At 40.9% G+C, this 27,683-nt stretch overlaps 1 protein-coding gene across 3 annotated transcripts in view; it reads left to right on the forward strand.

Moving 5' to 3' along the window:
* The first annotated feature begins 24,846 nt into the window (after positions 1–24,846).
* Positions 24,847–27,683, forward strand: part of nkx2.2a (NK2 homeobox 2a) — a 7,817-nt gene continuing 4,980 nt past the window's right edge. The window contains exon 1 of one of the 3 annotated variants that reach the window (XM_050061149.1): positions 24,847–24,981. The gene's annotated coding sequence lies outside the window, so the exon portion shown is untranslated. Of the gene's footprint in view, positions 24,982–27,382 lie in introns of those variants that run through there. The other 2 variants (XM_050061146.1, XM_050061147.1) reach the window with 2 other exon arrangements.

Consider the following 27,683-nt stretch of genomic DNA (forward strand, 5'->3'; position numbering starts at 1 on the left):
AAGTGCTAACCTCTGGGGCTGAAAAATAAAGCCAATGTGGAAGTGCCAAAAACTGTAGTTCCTTAAATAGTTCCAAAAGCAAGTCTATCGGCGTAGACACCCATGTTAAAATGCCCAACTTTACAGCAGAAATGAACATAGTAGGCTGATAGTTTTGGTCTCTATAGCTAATTTCCCTGTTTAGCTGTTTTTATAACTCACCTGTTTACATTTTGGTAAGTCTTTTTATGCATGATTAAGGACGTGGTTGCTTTAAATGACAGACTGTCGGCTGAAAGTGTCCTAGGCTTCTCAGTCAGATCCACCCCTCGCTCCTCCACAGCTCCACCCTCTCATCCAAATATGGTCATTTCTGGCTCCAAAAATCCAAAATGTTGACAGCCGAAATACTGAACTGGAGGCTTTAAAACCAGAGTCCACAAACCACTGAGTGACATCACAGTAGATTTGTCCATTCTTTTATACAGTCTATGGTGCATTGTTGGTTTTGGTCTTTTCAATATAACCTCCTAAGACAGGCACTTTTGTTTGGTATGAATTTTTAATTTCTCCGAGCTATTTGGGATCAGTAGGATCTGATATGAAAAAATAAAGTAGTCCCACTGTCCTTCAGCAAACTGATAATAACATCCCAGTGTCCTCAAACAAGCACTTCCTAATTAACAGTGTCTTACCTTGTTACTGTTGCTAAAATTGGTCAAATTTGTATCAAATATCAAACTGCAAACTTTATTTATCATAAATAAAAAGCTTTCAATCATAAAATGTGATCAGGTTTTGGACCTTGTTCACTTTTGTCTCGGGATCGGCTGTAAACTGACTTGGCAGAGATGGCAGCCATCTTGTTTTTACATAAATTAGTGTATTGTGGTCTTATCATTATATGGCACAAAAAAAGTGTCCACGGATGAGGACAACAGGTCTAGCCTAGTTCGCATTACACGATTTTCACCGCGATTTTGACGTTGCAGAGGATCTTGAGAGCCACCTTGGGTCGGAGGTGAGTTGGCAGATAGTCTGCCACGACGAGTCCTCATGTGTGAACAGGCCTACGAGCAAGTCGCCTCCTCGTCTGTGACTGGGACTGGATATCTGGCATGCTAGAAAACTGAAGAAGTGTGACACGACTGACAAAGAGCATCAGCCAATGAGAGGCGGGATTTGTCCCACAACAGCACGTAGGAGGACGGAAGAAATGTGAGGAGGACAAGCCGGAGGGTTGCCAGGTCCCCTTATTAGCCGCGACTTTGGGCTTGTTTTTTTTTTTGTAAAGTCACTTCCAAATATTGGTTGTCGGGTTGCGTTTTTTTGGGCTTGTTTCTAAAGTGGAGTTGCTTATTTGGGCTTGCTCTCTTAACGTCACCTTTCTCTATATATATATCTGTTGCTTCTTTTGGGCTTGTTTCCATAGCCCTGGTTGCTTGTTTCTCTCCCAAGATCTGGCAACACTGACAATCTGGCAAGCAACAACAACAATGGCGGCGTCCACAGGATCACGGGGAACGCGTTGTGTTAGGACCCAGGCTCTGGAAGCAGATCTGATTTCACAGTGGGAAGAATATCCATGCTTTTATGATGTGTCTTCTCCCAGTTAAAAAAACGTAGTTTGGTGACGTTATCTGGGGCTCTGTCGGCGAGGGCTCGGTGGAGAAATCTTTTGGTGTGCACACACAGGTCTAACGCAGTTGGTGAGACTCCCGATGACAGAAACACACGTCGCCAGGTATGAACACTCAAAAGATTACGATAGTCTCTGCGACGCAAAATCAGGGTGAAAATCGTGTAATGTGAACTAGCCTTAAGTTAAGCAGAATGAAGTATAAGGTGCAGGAAACCAAAAATGTGATGTCCTCATATGAGGACACAGGGTTTCTGGAGGAAAAGAAAAATATAGAAAATTGCTAAACTTTTGTTGTAAAGTGAGAACCAGGTTGACGATATAGATATAGATTAGCCCTCAACCTTGTAAACCATTTGCTGTCCCATGTGACCTGCCTTTTCAAGCAGGCATTCATTTTAATGAATCACAGTATATTTGTACATAGCAGGATAAATATTAGAGCCCCATGTTATTATTTGCACTGGGAAGTGGTGGGCTTCACATTTACATTCATGACAAATTCAAGGGAAAAAACAAAATAAAGTGTCAGTGTAGCTTCAGTGGTGTTTTGCATAGAGTGTGTGAATCCTTCTGGAAAGATTTAAAACTTTGATGATGGTGGACAGCATTGTGTATTGGTACAAAATCTCCAAAGGATGTTCAGTTGGGTTCAGATCTGGTGACTGCAAAGGCCAAAGCACTGAATCATTTGGTGATCTGTCTGTATGGAAGCTTCTGCATTTGTTATGTTTCTTCCCTCATTTTATAAGGTTTTCTATATATTTGTTGTCTTTTAAAAAAGCTCTTTATTACCAGTCCTACTACACAAAAATGAGTTTCCATCATACCCAGAAGCAGGAACATTTTCATCAAGTCTTTTATACACATTTAAACTGACAGACTTGTTGCCAGGCATCTCATCACAGCTGAAATTAATTCATATTCAAAGATGGTAGCACCATCTGATTTTTGGAGCACACATAATCCACCTTCGGCTCCTGTATCATAACTTTACACATCTGTATGAAGTGTTAATGCTGGGGGAGTTAAGTCGGTGTCAGTGGTATTTCTTCAGCGGGGCTGCGACCTGTCAACAATGAAGGAAAACCTCTGAAAGTGATACTCACTCTTCAGAGACCGTTTGACTAAACCAAGCGAGACATTATTAGCATTCTGGAGCTAAAATGTTTGAGTTAAAGCCAAAAATGGATTTGTCACTGTCTCCTTGTCTTCAGATGATTCATTCTAAGCCATTCTCTGCCCTCTTTCTTTTTTTTCTAAACTTGAGCCAAGACAAGTGCAAGCAAGTCCTGGAGGACAGGTTTGAGAGGCTACTTTTAATAGTTTTCTTTTCTTTGCACACACATCAGGAAAAGAGAGACATCAAAATTTTCCAGCTGCAATAAAGATCAGTGAAAGGACAAATGACTTTTAGAGATTAAAAGGACATTATTTTTAATCACTGTATTGTTTTATAATTATTTTATTCAGAAAATGGGAAATCATACAGTACACTTTCTAGTGGGCCTGACTTTACAGAGGTGGAGCACCTTTAAATACAGTTACCTGTGACTTTTACTGGGAGGCTGAGCACTATGAAGGCAAGTTGACCAACTTACAGACATTCCCACCACTTTTTTTCTTCACTTCATAGCACTCAGGGTCATATCAAGTTCTCGGGGAGAATACAGATAGCTGCGATAGCATCAACAAGATGGTGCAAAGTGATGACACGTTTGCAGAATCTTACGAGGTGTGGGTCACGGTTGGCTGCGAACACGAATTCGCTCAGTCACGTCATCGTCTTTAAGCATTGTCGAGACTGAGGCTTATATTCACATTTTTCTCTTTAAGAAATGACAAAATGCAGACTGAAGTGTTGGAGGCAGTGCTGCATTGAAGAAATAATGTCACTGATTGAATTAAACCTCAACAGATGAAGGCAAAGAACCAAAGTTTTTCTGGGAATGTCTAATATTAGAAGCTGAGTGCAAAGGGAGATTTTAAGGACTGAGCCGTTAAAGCTGGGGTAGGCAGAAATCTGGAAAAGGCAAAAAAAAAAAACAGCTCTTCCCTCTCTGTACTACCCCCATTCCCCGCCACTACAGACCACCTTGCCAGGAGGAGAGCAGCAACTCCACAGACGGAGCCCCCAGTCGTGCACGGTCTTACGTCGAAGTTGTTGAAATCTGGTGCTTGGGCAGTGACTTGCAGCGTCAGAAACCAACAAAAAAGGCATCCTTTAACGTCGGCATGATACCTCACTGGTTGCTGTTTTAGTTAAGTGGGAAACGCGGTGGGACAAGGATGAAAGTTAAGGCAGCGAAAGTCCAGGTAGGGCAGGCAAGAGGGGAGGTGGATGGATCAAACAAACACAGACTTTCACCCGAGAGAGTGGTGTTCATGTCCCATAAGATTCCAAACCCTGTTCTTTTTTCCTAAATCTAACCACCTCCTTTTGTGGCCACTCAACCATGTGTTTTTGTTGTTGAAGAAAAAAAACATTAATTTGCGGTGTTGTAGTGATGTTGTGCATTTACTTTGAAAGAGACTGTGTATCTTGAAAGGAGAGAACCTGACACGGTGTCCCAGAACGTCAACAACCAACGCACCCAGGGAACCTTGCATGTCATATGTGGAGGTCCATGACCAAAACGTCAATATGTGACGAGGTCGGAGTGAGAATATGTTGGAGCACCCAATCAGCTGCTGCAGCTACACACAACCGGACAACGACAGGCATATGCAAACACTTCATACAGTAACCCAGTGTTTCCCAGCATCAGGTCTAACCTATGTAACGGCAGCAACAGAAAGTTTGCAGACTGGGCAGGAAGTCGGGGCTGTCTGGTCCCCCAGCGCTGTTTTTTTTTTTGTTTGTTTGTTTTGTTTTCTCCGCTGGTTGGATTCGGGTTGCTGGGGCGGCTTGCTCTTCTCCCACCAAGGTGGTCTGTAATGGCAGGGAGTGAGGTGGAGGACACTGCGTTCGAGGCTCTCATTAATGTTAGCTAAATGTGAACTTGAAGCTGCAGCCATGAGCCTTTGGCTTCAGTTAGCAGAAGGCTAAACTATTTGCAGCATATTCTGTCCATCTCTAAAAAGCTTCACTGACACTGACAAATTTAATTTACTTTATTGTCAGGCTCTCTTTTAGACTTTCTGTGTTTCTTTTTTGGGTTGCTTTGCAGTGTAGGCAGTTGTTATCAATGTTTTTATGGCAACTTTCTCTGTAGAGCTTTCGCTGAATCAGGTTTTCACTGAAGAGACGTGCAGGCACCTCTGCACTTGTAGAATAGCCAATAGAAACACCCTCTCTCTGAAGTGATCTGCGATTGGCCAGAGTCTCTTGTCACAGCCTAGATTTTCAAATAGTGTTCTCTCCAACCACTTGAATTACAATATGCTCAGAGGTTATTATACATATTTTGACAATTCTCTTCCTGCTACTGAAACAATGCTTTATTTGTTACCCAGGTTACCCTACCTGACCTACGCTGAAACTACAGTAGTTGGCTGTGCAGATAAGGCGCTTACCTAACCAGCCAGCCTTGTAAGATTAAGAAATATGGGAAGCAAAAATCCCTGCCACACATATTTGTTTCTTCTTTACCTTTATTGCATCCGACTTGGATACATTGGGTGCCAAAAAAACTCTCTTTAAGTTCACCCATTTGTTCTAACCTCAACTACTAAAGATCTGCTGCCTGTCAGAAACACCTTTGTCAAAACATGAACTATTACCAATCAAACTTAATGATTCTTCCTTGTTCATCTGTCATCTTGATCCTACAGGCTGACCCGAAAAGTTAAGAGAAAATAAGAAACTGGTTCTCCAAATTATCACTATGAATGATTTACAAGTTAATTATACTTTTGTAGAAAACGTTTGCCACAAATGCGTATTACCTCGTCGAGCCCATGTCGAGTACCCTCAGCAATTTGTTGTCAATTTCCAGAATGTTCCAGCTCCTTCACACGGCACGCTCAGATAAATAGACAGCTAAGTATTATGACAGACAGACAGAGAAAGAGAGGTGGGGGGGTCATGACCATACTGACAGAACAGAGACCTCGGAGTGAACTGCCTCTCTTTTCGGGGGAGTTTACATATAAACACCCTCAACATGCCGGTGGAAATACGGGCCAGAAGGAGTAAATAAATAGTCCTGGTCTGGAGTTCAGGGCTTTTTGCAAACAGTGGAATTTTTTCAGATGAACTTGGACTTGAATGCTCCTTAGAAGAAACAAAAAACAACAACTTTGCATCATCAGTGAAAGACCTGATGAGAAAGTGATTAGAAGTGATAAGAAAAATTGGTTGCTGAAATCTTCACTGCATTAACACACTAAAATCAAACTTGTTTGACTTCTTTGCTAACACTGATTTAAGATAGCTCCATGCCTGTGATGCAGGGAAGCTCATCCAGGGTCAGGTCTGTTTGCTGGTTGTGAATTTCAGCATTTGCACACAACCCTACCTCACGTTCCCACATGTCTGTACTACCTGGTACAAACACGCCATCATCTGGGCTTAAGTGGAAGTTGCTCTCTTGATCTTGTACTTGCAAGACACTGTTTTTAATTTCTCCAAATAATGACACCCAGATAGTGCAACTTTGTCTCTCATGCAGCAGATAACCAGAAAGCTTTTGGTCTGAAAGGGGGACAAATGTGATCAAAATGTCGTTTTCATTCAACCAGATTTTGCACATTTAGATGTGGATCTTAGTGGTGATCCAAACTGCACAAGCAGTTTGTTGTTCTAGTGTTGGTAACTGAGGGAAATGGGGTCCAATGGGTGTCAGGGAGTGGCGATATATTGGTGAAAGTTTGAGTAAGCTGCACCAAACACTCATGTGGGCTCAGGTTGATTTTTTTTTAATAACAGCGTCTTGCTGTTTCAAGTCAGAGTAGAGAGGTTGAATGCTGCTCAGTTTCCTCAGATTCATCTCAAGTTACACGCCATCATTTCAGTATATCATCCAGTAGATGGCAGCATAGGCTCATAGAAAAGTACATCCATTTGTTTTGTAGAAGCACAGGTCTTCCTCAATACATTTATCTCTTTTGACTACTTTATATGATTTATCTAATTTCTAAGAATATTCACACCCTTTAAATGGCACTTGTCTGTGTAATTCTTTTTGAATTGGAATTAAAATTGTGTTAGGGAAACCCCAAACCATGAACACATCTAAACACACAAGTGGAGCTCAGTCTGTGGGGTTGCCAGAGGGTGGCAGTCTTTACCCATCTTTTCAGAGTGCATGGGTTTAACATCTTTTATCACCATCTCTTTATAGGATGAGAAAAGAGAAAACAATGATTCAAAACAGAAGGCGTCTTCTCTCAAGAGCTAAAGTGCTAATAGTCTACCACTTTTATAATTTTGTTCTTGTGTCAGTTGCCACCTTCTTTCATCTTGTATTTTGCTAAACTTACAGTGTGAGAACTGGCAATGTATTGCATGTTTGTTTCATAAAAAATATAACACTGGTGATATAAATAATTCCTGAAGGCTTGTTTAAATTCTCAACCTTTTGCTTTCTACAACATTTTGATTTAACTACTTTTTAAAATTTGGTATGTAGCAGTCTCAGAGATGGTTCATGCTGCCAAGGTCCTCTTCTGATTAGAATATGATTCAAGTGATGAAAAATTTGACCCCACATTGTCATCGTTAATCACTTCACCTCCTTTCATGAGAAATGTCTCAGATGCTGGACAAAAAGCCACAGAGACCACACATTTAGCTGAGTTCAGGGAATGTAATATCTCCATTACGAATGTCTGCGCGCAAACTGCACTGAGAAGTTGAAAAGACACCTCTGATTGATGTGACACTGTATGAAAAAAAAATATTGACAGCTAAGCCAACATTCCTCATCGGGTTCAGCAGTGTCAGCTTCCTTTTCTCTCCATCCTTCATCCGCTCAACCCCGTCCCCTCCACGATGAAAGTCGAACAAATCTGCTGACATTGATCCTGTCTCCTCGGCTGGCCTAATTTCATTTCAGCCTGAGAGAGACGGCTATCTCCAAAGATCTTGACAGACAATTGTATTTACTATTTTCTTTTCACAAGCCAATAAAGGGGGAGCAGTTATTGCATCAGATTATATGAAAAACCGTTTAATGATTCCAATTTATAACTCTAGACTGAATAATGATACAGTTAAGAGCTGACAGGCCATGATAAATGAAGGCTCATATAAAACATATTTAGTGTGAAGAATGGCTGGAGATGAATTGCACAGTGATACAAACTCATGATAAAGAACAGTAAGAGCCACTAGAAGACTTAATAATGTGCTATTCATTTTGAAGTGATTTTGCTGGTTAATAAAAGAGCACAAATTAAAAATATATTTATTGTAGAAAGACGTCTGGGGAATATTGCCCCCATGTCTCCAGACACCCACCCTCACCCAATCTAATCGCTCCCCATCTCTTTAGATTGAACCTATCAAATCCTCAGTTTCGCTCTCCATCACTGCTGACTCTCAGTGCATTTCACTGTCTGTAACTTGCTTGATTTAGTGCACGTATATGATTTCTTCCTATGGCATATATTACCAGTTTGTTCTCTGAGGGGACTGGCTGCATTGTTCATGCTGCTGTTTGGACTAGACTGCTGAAATTAAAACCCATAACACTGACAGCCAGACCAAAGAGAAATTACCAGCTAGGTTATGTATCAAGTCTCATTGTGCAAGAAGTAATTGATTTTGCAAGTGAATATGGCTGATTCCTTAATGTTTCAGCATCCCTGAGTGAAAACATACCATTCAAAGGAAATAACTAATGTGCATTCACTGTTGCTCCGTGTAATGAAAAACCATGGTCAAGTGGTGAACCCTTTAAAATCATGGCCAAGGACTAGAGTCTATATGCTGGTACTGGGCCAGAGAATGTGTAATACGTGTATGGCTCTTTTCAGAGATAGGACATTGAATTTACCACATACAATGTTCGCTTCGATTTCTATACATTGGAAAACAACTCTGATGTCACCAGTGCTGTGCCAGAGAAGGGTTCAGTCAATCAGTCAATTTTCAAGTTTCCAGTGATTGCTCTTGAAAAGAAGGTCATAGCCATCCTATTCATTTGTTGTGTGAAGCACTGTAGATGTGACATATCCAGAGGGTTTAAAGGCAATGCTGTCATACAAAGAATTTCTTACCTGCAGCCGTGGAGAAACAATGGCTGCCTCCATCCTCAGGTGGCTTATGATACACATGCAGACCCTCACACATTACCCGTCGCCTCTTTGTTGCTCAGGTTGATGCACACGGGGAGCAAAGGTGACAACATCTCCCACCCATCCACCCATCCGTTGTTCTGAACAACATACGAATTTGAATAATAAAAGTGCAGAGCTAATGAGAAAATGTAAATGAGACTAAGGACAGGCAGGCACTAGCCCTCATTTCATGAACAAGAAATGAGGAGCGAGGTAAATTATCCCCAGGATCATGTTCATGCTGACACCTGGGAGACAGATGAAGTAGAGGCCATTGTTTTTTTCCTCAATGCAGATACAGTGGGGGCAGAGGATGGTGAGTGGAAACACATCAGAATAGGTGACCCCCGGCTCTGTTCGGTGCCAGAAGAAGAGCTGGATCAAAGGGGTTGAGCGGTCTGTTATGTCCATGTGAGCACTCCCTTTGACACCGAAACAGATTGACACAGACACACACTCACTAATGAATATTGCATAAAGTACCATGTCGGACCATACTAACAGTTTTGGCATACAGGCCATTTTATATAAACTCCAGTCAGGGCAGTGAGATGCAAAGTGTTACTAGTGGTTATTTTTGTCCATACAGTCATGATTCTCACTAAATATAAACATTCATAGTAAGAGTAAATGGAAATACCATCAAGTTATAAGTTTTATTGACTGAGGTTCTATGAGATTCTAGGATGACATTCTTAGCCATGCTAGTAGCATGGCTCTAGGGATGGTAATGTCAGTCTGTCTGTTGGTCGATCAATCGGGCTACCACTTTAGTTTTTAGTGGTATATCTCCACAACTATTGAATGGACTGACATGAAATTTGATACATGACTTCAATGAGCGAGTTGAATATTTCAACATCGACTGCATGGACTGGCACTAACAGGTCGCCATTTCAAAGTTGTCCAATACTTTTGTTAATGACTAAATACCTGCCATCAACCTCAGCTGTACTCTATGATCACAAGCTCCTCTTCTGTGGAATCATCTTCCTGTTTCGGTCCGGTAGGCAGACACCGTCTCCACATTTAAGACAAGACTTAAGAATTTCCTTTTTGATAAAGCTTATAGTTAGGGCTGGCTCAGGCTTGTCTTGGACCAGCCCCTAGTTATGCTGACATAGGCCTAGTTTGCCTTACTTTCTGAAAAGTTGGTTCTTCTTCACTTGCTAACATGTCCTATTACTGCATCTCGCTAACTTGGCTTTATTGCATGTCACTAACTTGACTTCTTCTCCGGGGCCTTTGTGCTCCACTGTCTTGCAGGTTAACTTGTATCGCAGCTGTGTCTGGATCATGTGTCGTGGTTATGCTGCTGCCATGGTCCTGCCTGATGCCTCCTACTGCTGCTGTTATTATTAGTCATACTTCTACTGTTATTATACACATATGATTATTGTCACATATGTATACTATCAGATATTAATATATACTTCCAAAATATTGTATCACAATAGCCGTAATTATTATTTTAATATTATTACTTAAATTGATGTTGTTGTAAGCTATTAACATTATCGTCTGTCCTGCATCTCTCTCTGTCTCTGTCTCTGTCTCTGTCTCTCTCTCTCTCTCTCTCTCTCTCTCTCTCTCTCTCTCTCTCTCTCTGTCTCATTGTGTCATACAGATTACTGTCAATTTATTATGTTGATCTGTTCTGTACGACATCTATTGCACGTCTGTCCGTCCTGGAAGAGGGATCCCTCCTCAGTTGCTCTTCCTGAGGTTTCTACCATTTTTTTTCCCAGTTAAAGGAGTTGTTTGGGGAGTTTGTCCTTATCTGCTGCGAGTTTCCTAAGGACAGAGGGATGTTGTATGCTGTAGAGCCCTCAGAGGCAAATTGTGATTTATGATATTGGGGTTTACAAATGAAATTGATTGATTGATTGATTGATTGATTGATTGATTGATTGAATTGATTGATTGATTGATTGATTGATTGATTGATTGATTGATTGATTGATTGATTGATTGATTAGTGCTGGTTAGCAAATGCTAGCATGCTAGCCTGCTTAACTTTGATGGTGACCATGGCAAACATTATACCTACTAAAAATGGGATTGTTAGCATGCTGGCATTAGCGTTAAGTTCGAGTGTAGCCTCAAAGAGCTGCTAGCATGACTGTAGTAGTTAGTCTTGTTGACCCTCGACTTTTTCTTGGTTATACAGTTTTAAGAAAAATCTAACATTGTAGCTTGCTGAAAGATTCTTTAGATACCATCTGTACTCAAGTATAGATGCACACAATGAAACAATAAAAATATGGTCAGTTCTTTTTGGACCCATGTCTCTAAAACTCTGTCAGTTGTTAAAACGATTAATGTGCGTTCATCCTTCTCATAAGTCAAAGTCGGGCTGTCGGTGAGCGTCTATTACCCTAGTTTTGGTGGCGTGTCCTGCACCGTTGGCACTAGTTGGCCCTTGTCTGCTTTTTTCATTCAGCATATTGAATCTGTGTCAGAGACAGAGGAGTCCATCGGTAAATAAAATCACTGTGAGTGGCAGTTCAGCTCAGTGCACAAGAAGAGAAACAGAAGTGAGGAAAGCAGCTGAAGTCAAGAGGGTGTAAGATCGAAACAAACTTGATATAGCGTGTTAGGCAAGATTATTTTTTTAGACATTGAGCTCTTAAGAAGAAATGGTTTGTAATAATTTGGGTTGATGTTTGCTAGCTTATGCTAAATATTATTTGTTCTTTGTTCATGTGCTAACTGGCTAACTAGCATCTGGAATCCGTTTTGTCGGTCTTCCAGTTTCCCTTTTTAATCACAAATGCACAGTACAGTTGCCTGCTGCTATGGAGAGTTTTTTCCCTCACACAGGCACAGAACACAGAACACAGGCACAGAACATACTCTCCTCTAAAGTCAAGGGTCGGCAAAATTGTTTTGATGGCACTGATTGTCGCATCAACCAGACTTATCATGCAGCGAGCTCACCTATGGGCTCCAGAGTGCTGAGCCTGCAGCTGAAGAAGACACACCCTCTCCCGAAAAACCACATTGCCATTGGCTGTTGTGTTTACGGTGTGTTCAGGTGCAACAATATGGCCGAGACACAGAGGTCATTAGGCAATGCAACAGTTAGACTTCGTCACCACTAGTTCTTTGATGTCGGTTTGGTGTGTTGGACCTAGAAACCCTAAAGTATCTCCCACACAAGGTCACAATGTGTTTAAATTGTAAATGGTTTAGAAACATCACAACAATGATTATGTATGTTCAGATAGATTAGCTTGTTAAACAGCAAATAATAGAGGAAAATGATTGACTCAATCATGCATTAGATCCAAAATCAAAGTGTCTAATTTGCTATGAATCATTTACCCTACAGTATACTCAGGTAGGGGAGAGAAAGAAAGCGGAAGGAAGTGAATAATCAGGACAGCAAAACAAACCAGGCAGAGGCCTATAAAAATACAGCTTCTTCCTTTCAACAGCCCCCTCCTTGAGATGCAGATCATCCGTGATCACCTGATAGTTCCGGACACAGGGAGGGCTAAGCTCTAGTCAACCTCTCAGAGACAGCTTAGCAACACCCTCTGTCCTTATCCCTCCGGACACCCACACACTGCCTCTCTCTTCTTCACCACCTCCCCCAGGCCTCCCACCCGGACCATCAGTCCTTGGTGAAGACCTCAGGCCAACGATGAACAAGGGGCTTCTGAATGGGCCCTGGACTGGCCTTTGTCTGGCCCTACTGCAGAGTCCCTTTATTTACACAGTCTTTAACGCTGTATGTTTTCTTGTCTCTTAATTGCATTGGCCTTTGCTGCCCCTTGGTCAATCAATACCATCTCTCCAATGACATCAGCAACTCTATTCAGCAAGCCCTTTCCAGGTGATGGGTGTTTTGTGGGAGAGCTGGTGGGAACGAGCCTTGTAAATGTGGACCCACTGCCCTCTTTAGTCCTATCACTGACTCTGTGCATGTATATATCTGTTTGCATATTGCAACCATTACATACAAATAACAACATACAATATCTGTTTGCATATGTGGACAGTGGTGTACTGGTAGTTGATGAGGTGGGTGTACTAATAGGTACATGGGTAGATTACTGAGGAGGAAGTGGTTATACTCTCCAAAATATTCCAGTTGCTTTTTGACTGACTGGTGGGTATACTGTAAACAGCCAAAAAATTACGTGGGTATACCCTGTATACTTTCCACTACACCACTGTATGTGTGTATCTAACTATACATCTATCTTTCTAGAATCCTCTGTGCCTTTGTTAGTTCCAAATTCATGCACTCTTCATGTGGATGTGGTTTTTCGGGAGAGGGTGTGTCTTCTTCAGCTGCAGGCTCAGCACTCTGGAGCCCATAGGTGAGCTCGCTGCATGATAAGTCTGGTTGATGCGACAATCAGTGCCATCAAAACAATTTTGCCGACCCTTGACTTTAGAGGAGAGTAGGAGAGAGAGGGAGTTGACATGCCTTTACCAATCCTGAGTGCGTGTGACCAAGCACATTAATCATGAGAGGTCTAACCCTCTCCTGTGTCCAATTCAGCGATGATTCTCTAGTGCAGCAACCATGGCAATGTTTAGACAGAGCCGGACATAATTATCTTTTTGTGTACTTTAATAAGGAGACATCCGAGTGTTCAGACGACAGGGGCACACACACCACAAAACTACCGTACAGTGATATTATCCCCTTCATTCCGTGTAATTAAAACATAAATAATTAAATGCCACTAACTAACATAACTGGTATGCAAATTTGACGATTTAGTGAGTTGAAGAACACAGGGATTTTTTTTGCCAAATGGGGACCATTTAAAGTTGACCTTTGGAAATGTTATTTTGAATGCAATGTGATGGTGCTGTTTAATTTGAAGAGGTACTTATCTCAAAGTCAACATCTTACTTCTGTTTTCCTGACGCACACTCAGTCACCATATATTAGGCAGTAGCCTGGCAACCACAAGAGTAGAGCCGTACCAAATGGATATGTTTGCAGTATGACAGGCCCGGTGTGCTCCTCACCGCTGACCCCGCCTGCCATTTTGTTTCTGTCCTGCGAAGGTGTCAGTGATAAACGTTACCTTGTCTCAGCAGGTGTGCCTGGATGGAGGGCCCTGCCGCACGGAGGGGGTCACCAACCCCACAGTGTTTCCCCCATTTATTTGAATAATGGGCCATTAGGACGGCTGGATATCCAATGTTAAAGTAGCTGTATGTGTCTCCTACATAAAAGACATAATTACCTGAGAGAGGGAGGATGTGTTGGTGCACACTTTTCCTCAGCTGGGCTCCAGGGCTCAGGATGAACACACACTCCTGCCATTAGGTGGCGACAGAGAGAGGTTTACAGGGTGAGGGCCCTGGCCATGGCTTCCACACCAACATCCCCATAGCTGCTGTATAAACAAAGAGTACAGTGCAAATTGAGTCAAGAATGTCTGAAAAGACAGCCATGGAAATTCATTTGAAAACTCTGATATATTAGCATAATTTTAAGGCAATCACATAGTGTATTGTGATTTCCAACTTGGTGTTGAGTTTAGACATCATCACAGCTTGTCCTTTTTGAGTCAGGAGGCACTTATTCATGTTTCAATTCAAATTTATTCAAATAGGCGACAGAACATTCATTCAGTTTCCAGAGTGAAGGTTTCTCTAAAACTACAGTATGTATCTTTTAAACTATTTTCAGGCAATTACTGTTCTCATTGAATTGCATAGTATCATGGTGAACAGAGAGTGGGCAATTTGTAAACCTTTGGCTTGCTGAGAGATAGAGTTGTCCTTTTTGGTCGGCATTGTAGCTCCTTTTGCCTTTCATAATTCTAGTTCAAGAGAGACTTGCCATGCAGTCAATGGAAATGTGGATTGGAAATTTGGAGTGGTATTTATATGAACCGAAAAGATTGCCAATTAAGGATGAGTTCTTTATCATTTATTTGCCCTTGGGGTTTTATTCCTCAATTGCTATCACCTTATAAAAGCATCCTTTTAGCGTGAAGAATAGAAGCCCATTTTCATGACCTCCTCTAATGCATTTCCATCCATCTTCACTGCCTCGAAAAAAGTTTTCACCTCTCCACAAAACATGTTAATTGCCATCGTGGGCCCAGTATAAAGAAAATATCTACACGTTAATTATCCAAATATGTTGGCAACCCATCTGCAGACAGCCATTGAAATTACTAAATTGTGTTTTCTCCTTTTCGTCTTTCATTTTGGACACATTGTTAATCAAAAGGCTTCAAAAATGTGCAGATGGGTAATCCTTGTGTCTGCAAGGAGCAGCCTGGTTCAAGGTGAGTGTTTCATGCCCCTAAGCCCTTCTGTTTCTCTCCATTGTGCTGTTTAGGTTACATATCCTGATGGGATGTTCACTGCACTCCAATAGGGACTTTCCTTGCACACATGTAGACACACGCACACACAGATAGAAACTAATGCAGACATAAAACAAGCACGCACACGTACACTGCTCTATATAACAACTGTACACACACTCACAACTCAATACTTGGCCTTCACTCTGTAATGACTGGTCATTATTAATGTAATAACTGGTTTTTCATATGATTTGAAACAAAGAATATGTTTCCCAGCAGTGCTGTGGAACCGACAATAAATTTTAACCTCAAACTTCAAAGAGCTACACTGTGTGTGTGCTATAAGATGAAACCCTTAACCTCTGTGTGTTATAAGGCAAATCAGTTGAGAATCATATAATGGTGGTTAAAAGACATCATATTTTAAAGCTTTTGCCTTAATTTGTTATCTTTCATAAAAATGATTTATCATCACGACAGCCTTGGTCTAAAATGCCCTCAGAAATTTATAATATTTAATCTCACTTTGATGACAGCATATTGTTGGAAACCCAGTTTCATTAATGAGTAAGAATGATTAAGTATTCTTCTATTTATAAAGTGAGTTGAACCTTAATGATATGCAAATGATTAGTTCTTCAGTATAAGTTTGGATGAAACATTAATTTATTCAGTTATATCACCTTTATGGCAGTGTACTCTAAGCTCTTGTGCTTCAGTTTAAGTCTGGATAAAACATTCATTTATTCAGTCATATCACCTTCATGGCAGCGTACTCTAAGCTCATGTGCTTAAGTTCTTCTTGTGCTCCAAAATTCCAGTCAAAACCAAAACTTTGGATGCAGTCAGGGTGTTTTGGAGATTATTCTGAATGTCTTCTGTTTACAGCAAAAATGTTACTTTGTTCAATCAAAAAATATTGGTGATTCAGAGAAACAAGTCCTCAACTATTTTTTAGTCTCCAGTTAGGTTAGCTTTTGTAGAGACCTGCCTCCTACACCTAAGCGTTATCAGCTGTCAGCTTCAGGTTGATGCATGTGCACCTTTTCAAAGATTGTTCAAACATTAAAGGGGGACGCCACCTAAATTAAAAATTCCACTTTGTGCTTTCCGTGGCCTCGAAAAGTTCAATCAATATTTGTGAACACGAGCTACTCTCTCTCAAAGCCAGAATTCAAAGAAGTCTAAAACTTGTGATGTCCTCAAGTATAAAGTCTGGAGCTGCTCCATAGACATTGAATAGGAGCCTGATTTTGTGGAACCACAAAATGTGTTTTTTTTTTTTTATACCCACATAAGCTTTATTATTTATTATTGTACTGTTCTCAGCTCTGAAACAGATAATGTACCTATATACTCAGAACATTCAACACATTCTCACTCCAACCTCGTCACATATCAACGTTTGGTCATGGACCTTCCACATCCAGATACTACGTGACAGGTACCCTGGGTGCGTTGGTTGCTGACGTTCTGGGATGCCTTGTCAAGTTATGCCCGTTACATGCATTGTCTTCTTTCAAAATACACTTCCATTTTCACAGGAAATTTTCCATTTTCATACAGTCTCTTTCAAAATAAATGTACTACGTCAGTACAGCAACGCAAACTGATGTTTTTTTTTTAGTCCAACAACTAACGCACATGGCTAGGTTCAGGCAACAAAGGAAATCACTTCGCACATCTATTAAAACAAGACAGGTGCGTTGGAGAGAGAAGACCAAAAAATTGCAAAAGGACTCCCGCACACTGTCTAACTTGCAATATAAAATTTATTTGCGACATTTCGGTACTAGACCTTCATCAGGCAAACAGTTTTTTGTTCATGAGAAGCCACACAAGCCAAAGGAACACTTGAGGGCTTATGTATCCAGCTCCAGACAGTTTCTGGATATGTATTAATATGTACATATATCACCAGGTTCATCTAGTAATGTGACCTGCTGATTGTGTCCATTTATATATATATATATATATATATGCATTCTGCAATATTTGCTGTAGAAATATTTAGAAATATTTATTGATTTGTAACCGATTCTTTATATTATGTATTTCCCTTTGAGATATGTGGGGGTTACTTTAGACTGATGTCACACAGAGATTTTTGTTTTTTGCTGTCTCTGTTTGTTGTGTTTTTAATAACCCAATGATGTTTTTTCCCTCTGTGTTTGCACGTAGGAATGGGATTGGTTGTGGAGAAACGACCACTCCCTGTTTAAGATGGCTTCTCATGAACAAAAAATTGTTTGCTTGATGAAGGTCTAGTACCGAAACGTCACAAATAAATTTTATATTGCAAGTTAGACAGTGTGCGGGAGTCCTTTTGCAATTTTTTAGGTTCAGGCAACAAAAAGCATGTGGTTAGGTTTAGGAAAAAAGATTAGGCATTAGGGTTTCGGGTTCGGGTTCGGGTTCGGGTTCGGGTTAGGGGTTAGGGGTTAATAATCTTACAGAACGTGAACACTGTTCTCCCGGGTGAAAGTTGGTGTTTGTTGGACCCATCCACCACCCTGCCCAGCCAATCCCGACCTACTCAGACTTTCGCTGCCTTAACTTTCGTTCTTGTCCTGCTGTGTTTTCCCCTAATGCCGCCAAGTGCCATTAAAGTGTAACAGCGACCGGCCACATATCATGCCGACATGAAAGGACAGCGTTTTTCGTCAGGGATTTCAACGACTTCAGAGTGAGACCGCGTTGGCACATTACCTTGGCCGCTCTCAGTGTCATCTAGAACATCTTTCCCAATTAATTGTCTGTGAAGCAGCACCAGAGTTTATACTTTGTGAGATCACAAATTTGAGTCTTAGCACTCTCGTTTTTGGGTTTGGGAGAGAGATTTTCATTTTTGCTAATAGTTTTGGACTGTCTTAGACTATAGGTATAAAATGTATGAATTTTGAAAATGGGCATAGTTGCCCTTTAAACCTTTAACAGATTTCTTTAGTTCTGACTGAAAATGATTATTTTTTTCAATGAGGCTTTGGAATGGTACATCATTGTGTTGATATCTTGAATCCAGAATTCACCATGGTAAATCTATCTTTGAATTTCTTGTCATACATCTCAGCAGATCATTGTTAACCAAAAGCCTACATCTTATGGATGCAACCTCATTGCTGCACTGAAGTAGACTGCAGTACTGCAGAGAAAGCCCGAGTGCATGTAGTGTATACTGACCTTATTTTTATACAGTCTATGATACTGACATGGTATTCAGTTCCTCTGTCATGCAGAATCTCAAAATAAAGTAGCTGAACAGTGGAACCTCATTCAACGCCGCAAGCTACTGTACAGTGATAATTCCTGCTTCTTATCTCTGACACTTGTTGTACATCTTTGAAGAACATAAGAACATACTGTTGAGATTACTGTCTGCAGAGTGTCTTAAGTGAGGACTAATACACTACATTAACAATGACTTCTCCTCCTGGTAAAAATGTAAGGTTTCCTGAATAGCACCTGCCAGAGGAATATTATATACAGATTTTTTTCAGCAAGATGCATTTGTAGGAAACAAAAATGGCCTTGAGACATCCCTCTTCTAATTCAGCATGTTTTGTCCATGCAGTACTATTCAAATACAAGAGTTATATTCTTCCCTACTTCACTATGGACCTAGTCGATATCCTTGCAAAGCTTTTGAATCTTTGCTCCAAAGCTTCTCTGTGCAGCTGGAGTGAAAGCAAGGACAAGCTTGCCCATCTTGTGATGATCTGTCCTTGACACATGCTGTGATTTATTGTTTCAAAGGATGGGAGAGGTCTTGAAAGTCTAAAGCAACCTAACTATTGCTCACTGCATTTCTTGAGTTCTGTCTTTTATGAATTCACTCTAGAATCAATACGGCCCTGCAGATTAACACTGGCTGGCTACCTTGAGAGACTATTGCAGCCCTTCCATTTTTAGGTGTGCCACTCTTCACATCTAGGTCTTATTTACCACATGATTTGGTTCTCCATCCTTCTCAAAGACCTCTCCAACAGGAGAAAGAGCTTTACTTTTTGAAGTGGTCATAACCATGATTTGATACTCCTCTGCTTTCACCTTGAAGATGCCTATTGTCCACAGTGATCTTGTCAGGTGACCTTCCTGCCTATCACTCAAACACACACCTATATAATGCTTCTTTCATATATCTATTGAACAAGAGGTCTCGTCTCACAGCCATACACTGTATCTGAGCCCTGTTTTATGATTTGTTTGCAGTAATTTACAGCTTTCATGTGTGAGGGAGAAGTCCAGTTTTTTCATTTATGTCCCCGCTCTCACATCTATGGCAATAACATCCACATCAGCAGCCTTTTCCAATGTTACTTGACTCAGTCAACATATAGTTAAGTGAAAAATTTGATGGAGTCAATTCGTCATTATTATTTGAAGCTCACAGCTTTTCAAGCATCTGACCTTGACTAGGGTGTTTGTTTTGTGTACCCACATGCCAAAGGGGGCTAAAAGGCTTGCAGAATGTGTCAGCTAAGTACTGTGGGTTTGGCCCTTAGCCTCAGCGGCACGGTTTACAAACAGCTATATGGCTCTCCAAGGCCACGCATGCTGGCCTGTCACCAGGTGCTTAGCACTGGAAAAAGAGGTATTCAAGCCCAAAGTTATTCATGTCAAGTAATGCCCATAAAACCATTCCATGCAACTCATAAATCTGATCTTTTGATGGATATACAAGACATTTCATGAGTGCTGTAAAGCAACTTTTTTACTGAGCTAACACTTAGACACAGCTCACCACTTTCACACCATTTGTTTCCCCCCTTCTTTTCCTCAAGCAATGAAAATGGCTGAAAAACAACCATTTCTCGCTGCAAATTGCTACTTCTTCAGCGGGGCTTTGGAATGATACCGCATGTGTTCTTCATATCTTGAATTTAGATTTCACAAGTAAATCTATCTTTAAATTTGTCATCAAACACCTTAGCAGATCATTAATAACCAAAAGCCTTGGGCTGTCCTTATGCACTGTTCATACATATACCCATGAAACGCAATGCACCACAATTCATATATAACCCACATAATCGGGAAGGCTGCGAAACAAAGGACTTCCCCAGGACACCAGAGTTCAGAACTGTGTGAAACCAAGTGAAAGTTAAGATATTATAAGGTACGTCGTCATCATGGATGGATTACTGAACAGACCTACAGGGCACAGGCTCAGGGGCCCATAGTGACATGGGGCACCCTGTCCTTCACTTGCAAAATGTTGTGTGTCAAATTAACACGCACCGTCCAGGAAGACACTCAAAATATCAAGACCACAAAGAAAGGCAAAGGAATTCCAAAATGACCACAAGACCACAGAGAGACACACAAATCCACCAAAAGGAGACACAAAATGTCTAAGAAGCAACACAACGTGACTAAACCAGACATAATTACCTTAAAGAGACACAAAACAACCACGAGGAAATGCAAAATAACTACAAACAGACACAAACCACAAAAGACTACAAAGACATGCATAACTGCCACAAAGTCTCTGTCTTGCTCCTATGTAGGAGAGTTGGAGGGTCCTTCTGCATATCTGTGCCCAGGGGCCTCATAATTCACCCATGTATGTCATCAGTATGTTTCTTTTCCTAAACCTAAACTACTTAACTTTAAATTAAGTACATAACTTTATGTTAAATAGGTAACATCATTGGTGGGGTGCGAAGTCGATAGATATCATATGAACTCTTGTGTGTTCATTTAGGTAAGATATCATACGTACTGTTGGAAGAGAATATGTTGAAAGCTTGGACTCAACCTCATTGCTGCATTGAACAACGTTGCAGTGCTGCAAAGAGGGCAGTATACTCACATGATACCCACATGATAATTAGACCCTCTGTCATGCAGATTCTCAAGGTAAAGTGGCTGAACAGCCGAACCTCACTGAACATCACAGTCTACAGTACAGTGATAATTTCTGCTTCTTATCTCTGTCAGTTGTTGTTGCTCTATGAAGAAAATGCATATGTGAGATTACTGCCTGCAGAGCATCTAAAGAAAGGACTAATACACTACATTAACAACGATTTGTCCTGCTTGTAAAAATGTAAGGTTTCTTGAATAGAAACGGCCACAGGGATTTTACATACAGTATGCATTTTTCAGCAAGACACATTTGTAAGAAATTAAAATAGCCTTGAGACAACCCTGCTCTAATTCAGCATGTTATGTCCATACAGTACTATTCAAATACAAGAGTTATATTCTTCCCTACTTCACTATGGACCTACTGCTGAAGGCAACAGTCGATATCCTTGCAGAGCTTTTGAATCTTTCCCTCAAAGGAGCTGTGAAGGCAAGGACGAGCTCACCCATCTTGCAATGCCTTTGACACATGCTACGACTTATTGTTTCAAAGGACGGGAGAGGTCTTGAAAGTCTAAAGCAACCTAACTATTGCTCACTGCATTTCTTGAGGTCTGTCTTTTATGAATTCACTCTAGAATCAATACGGCCCTGCAGATTAACACTGGCTGGCTACCTTAAGAGACTATTGCAGCCCTTCCATTTTTAGGTGTGCCACTCTTCACACCTACGTCTTATTTACCACATGATTTGGTTCTCCATCCGTCTCAAAGACCTCTCCAACGGGAGAAAGAGCTTTACTTTTTGAAGTGGTCATAACCATGATTTGATACTCCTCTGCTTTCACCTTGGACGATGGCTATTGTCCACAGCGATCCTCTCAGGTGACCTTTTTGCTTATTACTCAGACATACACCTATATAACGGCAACCTCACAGCCATATTCTATATCTGGTTCCTTGTTTACAGTACAGTTACATTTGTTTGCAGTAATTTAAAGCTTTCATGTGTGAGGGAGAAATCCAGTTTTTCCATTTATGTCCCTGCTCTCACACCCACATCAGCAGCCTTTTCCAATGGTACCTGACTCAATCGACATATAGTTAAGTGAAAAATTTGACGGGGTCAATTCTTCATTATTATTTGAAGCTCACAGCTTTTCAAGCACCTGACCTTGACTAGGGTGTTTGTTTTGTGTACCCACATGCCAAAGGAGCTAAAATGCTTACAGAATGTGTCAGCTAAGTACTGTGTTTGCAGGGTTTACAAACAGCTATATGGCTCTCCAAGGCCACTCACTGGCCTTGCACCAGATGCTTAGCACTGGAAAAAGAGGTATTCAAGCCCAAAGTTATTCATGTCAAGTAATGCCCACAAAACCATTCCATGCAACCCATAAATCGGATATTTTGATGGAAATACCAGACATTTCATGAGTGCTCTAAAAGAACTTTTTTTTTCACTCAGCTATAACACTTTGACACAGCTCACCACTCTCACACTATTTGTTTCCTCCCTTCTCTTCCTCTCCAGTAAGAAACATAACAGGGCAAAAATGTTAAGACCAATCGCCCCCACACTCCAGAGCTCCTCCAATTCACAATGCACCGTTGTCATTTAAGAAATGGTAATATTCACCGGTGTGCAGAATTGGGCACTTTGTTGGAAAACAACTCATCTCCTCTACTTTGCCTCACATCTCTTGAAGGGCTAAAACCACCCATTCACTCGCCTTAACACTGAGGGCTTTGGTGATCAAATGCTAAACCTCTCTAAGTGCATGTATTTGTGAAGAAAAAATTGCTAAGCCTTTCACATTGATAGGACTGGCTATCACCATGTATGAGTCTCAACCAGTACAAGTGAGCCCTCAGGTTTAATCAAACTTTTTTTTTTAAGTGTACCTTCTATGAAAATCAACCCAGTCTCTGTGGCATTTGTGTGTCGAGAAGCTCTCCCTCTCTTCGTTCCCCTCGAGTGGTCGATACATTAAAACTTGAACTGATTGATTTCAGAATGCCGTGCCATCAGTGTCCTTTTACGCAGCCGTTAACTACATCTGAAGTATCTTAGTCATCAAGCTTTGGGCCAGGGATTGATAATAGCTTGACCGGCAGGGCCTATCTTACCCATCCTTTTTCAGGAGACCTTGTATTTAGCACCCAGAACACTTGTGGCAATTCTCAAACAGCACAAGGGTATTCACAGAGCGGCTGAGTGGAAAGCTTTCTCTCATTCGTCTGCGCCTCATGAATACATTCCAACTCTAACTAACTACTTTGCCTTAATGTGGAATTTCAAACGAGGCATGTATGAGGCCAATTTATTTATTTGTATTCTTAGCGTCTTAGCGATACTCTTGAACACAGTGATGGCAGCGAGGATAATCTCTGTCTTTCATCAGCAAAGTGGCCCTGCACAAAAAAACCCCATCAGTAATGTATTCGCTATTGATTGATGGTCGCTCCTGCTCTACTAGGCAACCCCATTATTATCATGCATAGATTCCAGACTGCCCACAATAAAATCATTGTCTTGATTTAAGTTATCCAACCCCCCCCCCCCCCACCAAGGTGTCTTAATAGCACAACTGGTGTTTGCCTCATATTGCTTGCTTTCCTCAACAATTACTGTCATCATCTTTGCACAGAGCAGATATTTCTTACAACCTGTGATAGAGGAGAGGGTGTTTTCTGCACAGGGACATGATGCCAGTGTGCGCGCAACAGGTGTAAATGGATGTGATGGAGAGAATCAAGACACTTTTCTGAAAATAAAATAAATAATTATTTTGTGTTTGTGTTAGTGGAAAATCAGAAGTGGAAAAAATAAATAGTATTTAAATAGTAGTTTTCCCCATAAACACATGCTCCCAATTGTATTTAAAATAAATCTGTTGCCTTTTATTTTGAGCCATAGTGTCACACACTGGTTAACTTAGAGTCATTTATACGTATTGCTTTATCGTTTAAAATGTTTAAATAACACGATCCAGTTATTAATAAGTAAGTAATTTTCATTTTTATTAAATTATACTCGGTATTTGACTCTGTGCAGAAGCGTAGCCTATGGTATTTATAGTGTCCTACAGCAGACATGTAAAATATCTAGTTTGTGTGTGTGGCTTAAAGATAGATCTAAACTCATATATGCAACCTGGATTATTGTTATTAGTGTTGTAATTATAATTGGTGTTTTTGCGCCTAAGATGCGTCTAAGGAGAGATTTTGGAATTTATAGCTGTTATTTTCTGACTCTGCCTGTGCGCTACTAATGACATTTTCCCTCGTGGCCTCAGCTCACACACAGTTGCGGGTGTTTCCAGTGTCGACACGTCGATCTATGTTGCAAACATTATGTGTTAGTAGTCTGCCTCATGGGAGATGCCCCGGTCTCGAATCATTGTGAATTACTGTGACCTTGGTTATCAATCATTGTATCAGGGTATCTAATGTAAACGCAACTGTGGCGTGGATAACATGCCACATCTGCTCTTTGGACAGCGCTGCTTCTTGGTTACCAAGCGATTTATTAGAGAGCCATGTGCGAGGGAGAATAGGTCGCAGTATAAAGATCAACCGGCAGCTCTTCCATAGGCAGACAATTATCTCTTAAAACAGGCTGTTGTGACATTATGATTTACCTTCATTATACAGCAGATAGTTGCGTGTCCCAAAAACATCCCAAAGAGAGAAAACTAGCAGCGCGGCGGTTAAAAGCACCGTCCGCAGGGAGCTGTGTTTGCGCTTAAGACCAATTTATTGCCGATGAACATATGGCCAATATTTTGTCTCACGTCATAGCAAGGGGAAAACAAACACCATGCAATGTTAGCCAGTCAGCAAGAGCAGAGCCACTTGGCCAGCTATGCAAACGCTCTTGGACAATATGAGAAGAGGAGCACTTGCTTTCTGGGTATATAAACCACATCAGGCTTATCTCTGCACGCACTCCTGACTCCCATTTGGAGATATTTCATTAACTCTGCGCTGTCTTAACGCTGGCAACACACTCAGCCCCCCTCCAGTCTAGGTAAGCGCACTGGATGCTCCTGTCAGTTTGCATACAGTATTTTATTTCTTGTTTTAAATAGACACTGCTTGTGTTCTGTTGCTGCTATTTTATGCGCATATCTTAGCCCTTGACTGTAGAATGACCCTGAACTTTTTGTTTAACTGTGTTTTAAATAGGGTGCTTATTCAAAGTGTGGGCCTGTGCGTTTTTTTTTTAGCCTACAGTAGTTGTTGATCATTACGCACTCCTCACGTGGGCTGCTTGGACATTATCGTAGTGACTGTTCACTGTGAGCTTGGCCTGCATCCTCACGTCCGAGCTCTGAATATGTAAAATGTCAAACTATGTTTAATCTAAGAAGATGTTTACACCTGCTTTCCCAACAGCCAACACAGTAACGCGCATTATAGATAGCGCAAGACACACAGCAGCTTCCATAAAAGGTAACACCTTATTTATTGAAGAACTTCAGTGTATCTTAAATGTAGGGTGGACATGGATGAAAGTAACCTGCACATAAAGTGGAAAAAAAGCTTAATATTCCTTATATCATAACATGTTTCTGATTCCACTGGATATATTGGTGACATTATTGGCTAATAGAAGTTGTCTAATTGGGTGCACACAATAAGCACCCCCTGTTGTTTCTTAAATGTGCCGGTAGAGACCGCTAGAGCTCTACAGATGTCAACAGCTGTTAATGTTATTACTGCACTCACACACAGGCTGCCTAACAAGGAGGACAAGTTGTCTGTACTTGTGTCATCTAGAGCGGGGCAGATCAGGTTCTCCTGGAGAGGATGATTTATTTATTTATTTATCTATCTATTTACTTACTTGTTCATTTATTCATCCGAATGTTTCATCCTCATTTGCAAACAGTTGCCCCCCTTCTTCTTCTTTTTTTATTTATCTGAAGAAGTCCCAGAGACTCAAGCCATTTCTCCCTCCTTCCTGCCAATGTCAGTGCGATACTGAAATGGGAAGTGATTAAAAAATAATAAACCCCTTTTTAGCAATTCGTCTTACACAGGAAAAAAAAGATTAAGGCGAATGGCACAGCGTGGCATGAAATTCACCGTTACAAATAAACTGGTGGTTTAACAAATGAAGGCATCTCCTCGGGGCATGGGCGCACTGCTATAATCTCGCCGTGACATGTTTAATCATTAGAGGAAAGGAGACGAATAAAGACTTTTGCCCGGGAGGGAAAGGTGGCTGGATTTCTGTAAGAAAAAAAAACGGGCTCCAAAATGATTTCTACCCTGAAGCCAAGTCTCCCCGGGCCATGGCTTAGCCCCCATAATAAATAAACCGGACCCGCTTTACCTGCATATCATATATAGGCTTTTAATCATAGAGGGAGGAAATCGGTCTTGTCACTCTGTACATTTATCATAGGCACCCTGAGGCAGAAGGGGTTACCTTTATCAAAGACTAACTCCTTGCCTGAGGCATCCAAACACGCTGAAATTCAGCGATTAAAAGGAGGGGAATGATCAACATTATTATGGATTCTCCTGCGGCATTCTTATTTGTGCATTCAATCGAAAGATTTATTTAATCAAGAATATAAAAAGCTCTTTCTTCACTTATTTGGGAACAATCGTGGGCATGAATTTTTAGGAGGGAATTATAATTAATCAGACGGGGCCCGGTTTTTGGGGTTCATCCGAAAAATTAATTGTTTTTGGATGAGTCCATTCTGCTGTACGTTTGATTGCAAAGCTGGGATCAGAAAAATGTAACGAGCTTTAATAATGAGCCAGTCAGCTCTGTTGCTTATAATATTAAAATGGGAACACTGGCGAAACTGGTGATAGCATAATTACAGCAGCAATGATCACATAAAAAAAGGTTAGTCTTGTACATGGCATGCACTGTGCAGTTTCACGCACAAAAGTCAGATGAGAATTTATATTATAATGTTTCGTTTTAGAGTCAGATCTGAAGATTTAGTGTCAACTGAACTCAAATAAGCGGGTGATGGGAAGCACCAGCCCCGCGCCCCGCATTGTCCTTTAAATCCTGATGCATCTGCAGCTCAGAGGCCCTTCTTTACTACATCTTCTGTCTGGTTTAACACCCCCAACACACACACAGACACACATTTCACAGCTGACACACAGTCCTAGCTGAGGATTGAGGACGACTTACCCACGGAGAGGGAAAAGCAGTGGAAACATATTCACAACAATGTTTCAACTTTCTGAGTCTGTTAAAAACAGGAGAGGTAATTTTTTACGACTTAACAATTACAGAAACAACACTAATAAAGAGCTGATAATGACAAAAAAAATGTGGAAAACAATATTACATAAATTAATAATGTTAACAATATTATTATTAACAGTAATAAATATTATGATTACTATAATGATAATGAGACAATCTTCATATTTAAAGAAAAATAACAACGGTTTAAAATCTGGCATGTATTTTTGCACCAGATTAATTTTGCACAATTGCACACAACAGCAGTATAAAAGGATCCTGAGTAGATTTACTGGACTGAGAACATTTCCCAGTGTTGGTCCCGTTAACTCGTCCCGCTCTGCAAAAACCAGTCTGCATACTGGCCACTGTCAGAGTGAAAAAAGACACGCGGCCTGTTTGAACTACCTGTGAAAGTAAACAGGTAAACACAGAGCGATAGGCTCTCCAAGTGGAGTACGCACTTAGCCTGTGCACATTTACCTCTTCTTGCCGAAACCCTCGGC

Source organism: Epinephelus moara, chromosome 14, assembly GCF_006386435.1.
Source record: "Epinephelus moara isolate mb chromosome 14, YSFRI_EMoa_1.0, whole genome shotgun sequence".
NCBI lineage: Eukaryota > Metazoa > Chordata > Actinopteri > Perciformes > Serranidae > Epinephelus > Epinephelus moara.